This window comes from Drosophila mauritiana, unplaced genomic scaffold, assembly GCF_004382145.1.
Source record: "Drosophila mauritiana strain mau12 unplaced genomic scaffold, ASM438214v1 Y_07, whole genome shotgun sequence".
In the NCBI taxonomy this organism is placed as follows: Eukaryota; Metazoa; Arthropoda; class Insecta; order Diptera; family Drosophilidae; genus Drosophila; species Drosophila mauritiana.
In genome coordinates this window covers 169,879-176,671 of record NW_022881546.1, presented here as the reverse complement: position 1 = coordinate 176,671, position 6,793 = coordinate 169,879, and the positions used below count along the sequence as shown (strand labels likewise).

At 39.8% G+C, this 6,793-nt stretch overlaps 1 pseudogene; it reads right to left on the bottom strand.

The window, feature by feature from the left end:
* LOC117149979 lies at positions 1-2,444 on the bottom strand (annotated as a pseudogene).
* Between the last annotated feature and the right edge of the window lie 4,349 nt (positions 2,445-6,793).

Sequence of the window (6,793 nt, the reverse complement as noted above, 5' to 3'; positions counted from 1 at the left end):
GAGTTACTAATGCCATTTCAAATTGATCATGTCGATCACTAAGCCGAGGATAAACTAATTAACTACGTTCTCATTATTGTTATGTTCAGCTCAAGTTTCTGCATCCATGTACATATACATATGCTTATAAAAATTCAGACGCCCTACCCTACTGCCCTATTCCATCGAATCGACGATGGCGCGTGTGAGACACCCATCGATGGATCGACTCCATTTCATTTAACTACGTACTCTTATAAATGTAGATTTGCCGATTCGCATCTCGGGTAAATATATATATATATATATGGTTTCTATGCGGCACTTGCTCATGCTCTACCATCGCACTCTTATGCGTCGCTTTAAATAAAAATTAATAATGGTATCGAGAACTGTCGAGCCTATGTACAGGATTCGTGGGGACGTGTTCGTCTAGGCGGTAATACAATATTATAGTTTCAATTCAATTGAGTTAACTGGATCACGGAGACTGCTGTAATGCTGGCTGCTGATGCTTTGGTGGTTGCTGGAGTAAAAGTTGTTGTTGCGTATGTTGCCAGGGTTCGCCAGCGGATGCAGCTAAGCAGGGCCACGCGGGCTGCACGCAGTGGATCTTGCACAGCAGGCGCAGATGCATCTCAGCCAGGTTGCGACGACGACAGCGACGGGCGGGACGATGCCAGCGGGGGCAAGTCCTGCCGGCGACGCCGTCACTTACGACGCTGGAAGAAACGTCGCAGTGCCTTGCGCCAGAAAAAGCGATGCGATTTGTTCTTGGTGGGTGTCTGCGGGTCCTCTATTTGAGCAAGTGCCACACCCAAGTCCTCAACCAAGTCCAAATCATTTTCGGGAGCGATGCGACGACGTGTAGGTGTAGCTGGCACTGTGCTGGCCGTGTTTGTCGAAATGGATGCGTGGGGAATGTGGAGTGGGTGGTGCTGAGGCTGTGGTTACGAAGGGTGCAACCAAATAAGGTCGGTCCTTCAGTGCCGCCATTGCTGCAGCCGATATGGAAGCAATTGATGAGATGGAAGCCACCGATGCCGAAGATTCTATATAGCCCCTGCCAACTTCTCCGTCTGCTGTTACTGCCGGTGATCCACCTTTTAGTGCTATTGCTCTTGTTCCTTTTCCTGTTCCGGTTCCTGCTAGAGCTCCCCCTCCATCTGCTGTTGCTGGCTGGGTGGCACGCAGCCAACAACCAGGTTGCATCGTATCTTATCTAAGCCACGGGTGCTGCAGACACTCCGCAGCGGTGGCACGCTTGTTCGGATCGAGCTCGAGCATGGGCTTAAGGAACGAAGCGAATGACGCCGCATCCTTTTGCGACCACTCGTACTTCTCCAGAAGAACGTCCATTAGGCCCCAGGGCTTAAGGCCCGAGATATTTCGTAGCTCGCAGGAACGGGTAAACGACTTCGCCGCATAGGTGCCGTTTAAAAAAATGTACCGCGGTATTGGACCCAGCAGCTCGATGATGTGGGCCAAATGGTCCTCGTCGCGGGTGTACGATTCGCCGGAGTGTGGCTCAAAAAGATAGTCACCGGTGGCCAGTTCGAATACCATGCATGCAGTGCTCCAGATATCCGCAGAGGTGTTATAGCCCACACCGATAATAACTTCTAGTGACCGATATTGGCACGTTTGAATGTCCTCAGTCAAGTGATTATTAACCCAACAAGATTTGCCCAGAGTGGCGATCTTTACGTTGACATTGCATTCCTCTAACGCCGGATCCTGTTTAGCCTTGTGCTTTGCTTGCGGCGGCGGAGGAAGTGTTGAAAGGGTTAGATCCGAATGCGGTCCATTCGTAGCCGAAGATGTATTCTCCACGGAGCGTGAGCGCACATGAGGCTCGTCCACGCACAGGAAGACATTCTCGGGCTTTATGTCCGTGTGGATGATCTGGCAGCACGTGTGAAGATAGTCAAGACCCTCCAGCACCTGGCGGGTAATAGCTTTGACGTTGGCCAGTGGAATACCGCGTAATTGGGACTTCCGTATGAGTTTCAGGAGATTGTCACCCAGCATCTCGAACACAATACAAATATGGGTGCCATTAAGGCCGGTGATCTTGAAGTCGTCCAGCATCTGGACGGTTTTGCGACGGCGTGGATTCGATGGATCGGTCTCGCGCACCGTCTTGAGTATCTTTATTTCGTCCCTTATCGTCTTGGCAAAGTGCGGTGCCGACTTGAAAATTTTAATTGCCACATATCTCATTGCCTGCAAGTCCCAGCACAGCCAAACAGTACAGTAGTCGCCCCAGCTCAATTTACGGATGACATGGTAGCGATCTGCCGAAAAAAAAGTAGATTAAGAAAAAGAAAAAAAAGTAGATTAAGAAAGATTAGAAAAAAAAGCGAGAGCTGCTCTCCGCTTAAATTCAATTAAAATACGACAGCGACAGTTGAGTGCGTTTTCACGGGGCTACTTCTATATTACAGCACAAAGGCCTGAAAGGTATGGTATGGTGCCAGAATCAGTAGATTGGCATTTGGAAGCTCCAAATATTCTACTGACAATGTATATGAACTTGACGTTTATTACAAGGCCTGTTTTATATTTTGTAAACTCTAGCAGCTCCTGTCAAATATAAAGTTTTTTTTTTGTAAATTTTATTAATTGGAATCTACAGCATAGGCATACCAATATATACATTACTTATACATTACAATTTAAACTACTTTAACAATATAAATTTTTTTTTTTTTTTCATTAAAAAATAATTATAATAATCTCGATGGGAGAGCCTTCTTTTTCTCGGGGGTGGATAAGCCTTCTCGCCAGGGTGTTGGGGTGGGAACCTAGTCGCCGCATATTACTTTCCGCATGGGTCCTCAATACAATACAAAAATACTAACTTGAACATTTCTAGTATTTCTGCCCGATATGCGATAGGCTGGCGGCAAAAAAGATAATAGCCGATAAGCCCGCCAAAAAAAAGGCGCGAAATATCGATAACGAGCTGCAGGGAAATTGATAGCATATCGATATTCCGACGTGCCTTGATTATCGAAAAAGCCTGCCTTCTCGCCTAGCCCAAAATTTTCAAGTCAGTTGTGATTATAAAACCGACAGAGGCGTGAGTTACCAGTCGTGGGTTAGGGTAACTATGTTTCCTAGTAGTATTGGTTATGGAATGTTTAAACTGTTCTAATTAAACACGTCTTCGTTGGTTGAAATGAACAAAACGACTATATTTTGATAGTGATAATTGTGCTGCTCACAGGCAGCTCTTATATATATATGTGTGTGTTTTGCTACATAGTTCCGCAAGTAGATCGCTCTGTCCCTGTCTCGCATACTTCTGTAAGTTGTGTGTGTTGGTGCTGCTCAGAGTCCCGGTTGATGGCATAGGCGTAGTACGGGAAGTCTGCAGGGGAACACTGAAAGTGGTAACTCTCTGTCCCTGTCTCGCATACTTCTGTAAGTTGTGTGTGTTGGTGCTGCTCAGAGTCCCGGTTGATGGCATAGGCGTAGTACGGGAAGTCTGCAGGGGAACACTGAAAGTGGTAACTCCTCCCTCCCTAGAATGTCGTGACGGCCAGCGAGATGGAATGCTTGACGGAACGACTTGCGGTGTAGCTAGTGTACTTATAATTAACATTAATATTGTAGTGCTTATATGTATATGTGTTCGTGTGTGTTTTTGTAATAAATATTATTATTATTTACATTAATAATGCTTATCGTGTTGTGTGTTCTATTTGCTTCTTGCAACAGGGTGATGTGTTTTTTTTTTTTTTTTTTTTTTTTTTTTTATTTATTATTATTTTGTTTGTATTTTATATCTTTATTTTATTTATTTTATTTTTGTTCTAAACTGTTTGTCTATCTTTAAATTTTCTTTTTATTTTTTCTTTATGAACTTTTTGTCCTTTTTTTGTTTCAAAAGTTATTCCGTGGTCTGTTCTAACTATATGCTTAGAAAATCTTGGCGTTATCTTATTTCTTCTATTTTCTTTTCTAAATACTATATCTTCTGCTGTTAGTGGTAGTGGGTCTGTCCTTGTTTCATTCTGTTTCTGATTTCTCTCTATGGCCTTTGCTGTCATTTCTGTTTGAACTTGGGTGTATAATTTTGTCTTAAATTCGTTAAGTTTCTGTAAATAATCGTGTTGATCTGAATACTCTACTGTTCTATTGAATACATGGGTCTTTCCTGTAAATAATTCGAATGGTGTCAATTTTGTTGCCGAATGTATTGCATTGTTGTAGGTTATTAAGGTTTCGGTTAGTATTTCTTCGTGGTCACAGTTTATTTTATGGTCTTTTTTTACTTTGTAAATTATTCTGTACGTTTCCGTCAGAGTGGAATGTAGTCTTTCTACTGTGGAATTACTACTAGACTGCTGGAATGAAGTAAAATGAAGTTGCATGTTATATTGTTTACAAAAATCTTTGAATAGTTTAGAGTTAAATTCTGCCCCCTGATCACAAATAATTAGTTGAGGTATCCCATAATTTAAAACGAATTTTTTCAATTCCGTAATAATAGTAATGGTATTTCTATTCTGGATTGTGTATGCTGCTGCAAACTTAGAAAACTTGTCTATGATTGTTAACATAATTGCGCTGTTAATAAAATACAAATCTATGTGAACTATCTGTAGCGGTAATGCTGGTATTTGAGGTACTTGAAATTTAAGTTTCTGAGGGTTTCTGTCGTATTTCATAGTCTGACAAATGTCACAATTATTAATTATTTTTGTTACAACTTCTTTTACTCTTGGGAAATAATACAATCTTCTTACATGCAATATGGTCTCATCTATTCCCCTGTGATTACTATTTTCGTGATCTTGTATTAATATGGAATTTTGTTCTTCAGGGTTTAACACCTCTTTGAGGAACAGTGTCGCACGAATAATTTTACAACCCTTTTTTTTAAAGTAATCCTTATATATCATAAATATTCTGTTGAATATATCGTTGCTTGTCATAATCGCACAAAGCCTTCCTGATTTTAAGGTGTCCTTAAGTATTTTTAATATATTGTCGTCCGTATATTGTGGCTGTACGAATGTTATCCTTATTTTGTTTTTAAAAGGTGTTTCAGTTATCTTGTCTACAATTTCTCCTATTTTCAAAATTAATTGCATCTTAAAATCGTTTATTGGTTTTTCCGTTATTTTCGCGATTTCTCCTGAATCCCCAGGGTCATCCCCGTTGACTGCTTCTACTGACTCACTTTCATTTACAAATGTTTCGACTTGCATTCTACTTAATGCATCTGCGTTAGTATTAAATTTGCCTTTCTTATAAACGATATCATATTCGTACTCCGTTAACTGTAGTCTCCACCTTATTAGTTTAGCGTTATTTTTTATATTATTTAAATAAATTAAGGGCTGGTGATCTGTATAAATCGTAAACTTTGTCCCGTATAAGTATTGTCGAAATTGTTTAACCGCCCAGACTATGGCTAGCATTTCTTTTTCTGAAGCGGAATAATTAACTTCAGCCCTATTTAGCGTCCGACTTGCATATGCTACTGGTTTGTCATTTCCTACTTTTCCTTGTGACAACACTGCTCCTAGTGCGTAGTTACTAGCGTCTGTCGTTAGTAAGAACGGTTTGTCATAATCTGGATATTGTAAAATCGGGTCGTTGCATAGTAATGTTTTTGCGTACTGAAAAGCTTCTCTAAATTCTTGGGTTATCTCCACCGCTTTGTTTTTTTTTAGTTGTACAGTCAAAGGTTTTATTATTTTTGCTAAGTCTTTTATAAATTTCCTATAGTAACTCAACAGCCCTATAAATGATTTTATTTGTCTCCTAGTTGTCGGTAAGACAAAATTTTGTATTGCCTCTATTTTTTTTGGATTAGGTTTTGTACCCTCGGGTGTCACTATGTGTCCCAAGAATTCTAACTCTTTCTTTAAAAACTCTGATTTATCTTGTTGTATTTTAAGATTAGCTGATTTTAATTTATTGAACACAACTTTTAAATCCTGCATATGTTGCTGCAACGATGCTGAATAAACGATGATATCGTCCATATATACTAAGCAACTTTTTCCTATGATTTCGCCTAATAACTTGTTCATGAATCTTTGGAAGGTGGCTGGGGCATTGGTTAGTCCGAAAGGCATTCTTATAAACTCATAGTGCCCCCCTACCGCTGTGAACGCTGTTTTTGGGATATCTTCCGGGTTCATTTTTATCTGGTGATACCCGCTCTTTAAGTCTAATGAAGAAAAGTATTTAGCTTTGCCTAAAGAATCTAATACCTCACTGATAAGTGGTAAGGGATACTTATCCTTAATAGTTTTCTCATTGATTTTTCTGAAGTCTACAACTAATCTAAATTTTCTTTCTCCGGAAGCGTCTTCCTTTTTAGGCACTAGCCATACAGGTGCACTCCATGGTGAATAACTATTTTTTATAATATCCTGGTCTAATAGGTCTGTAATCTGTCTTTTGATTTCTTGATTTTCTTTCAGCGAATATCTAAAGGGTCTTACATAAATTGGGTTTTCGTCCGTTAGTTTTATTGTATGGTTGGCGCCCTTTGTTACTGTTAATTTGTCCCCTTTTTGGTAAAATAAATTCCTATATTGTTTGCATAGTTTTATCACCGCGAATTTTTCTTCTTTATTTAGGTGTTCTATTCTTAATTTTAACTTGGTTGCTTTTTCTGTATTTATTTCCTTTTCAGTTATCTCATTTATAAATAAAAACTCACAGAAGTTTTCACTGTCATACCGCTGTGCAACTATTGGTTTATTAATTGTGATTGTCAAATCTTGTTCGGATGCGTTAATTATTTCGACTTTTGCCTTGTAGTTTTTTGCTCTATAAATTCCTT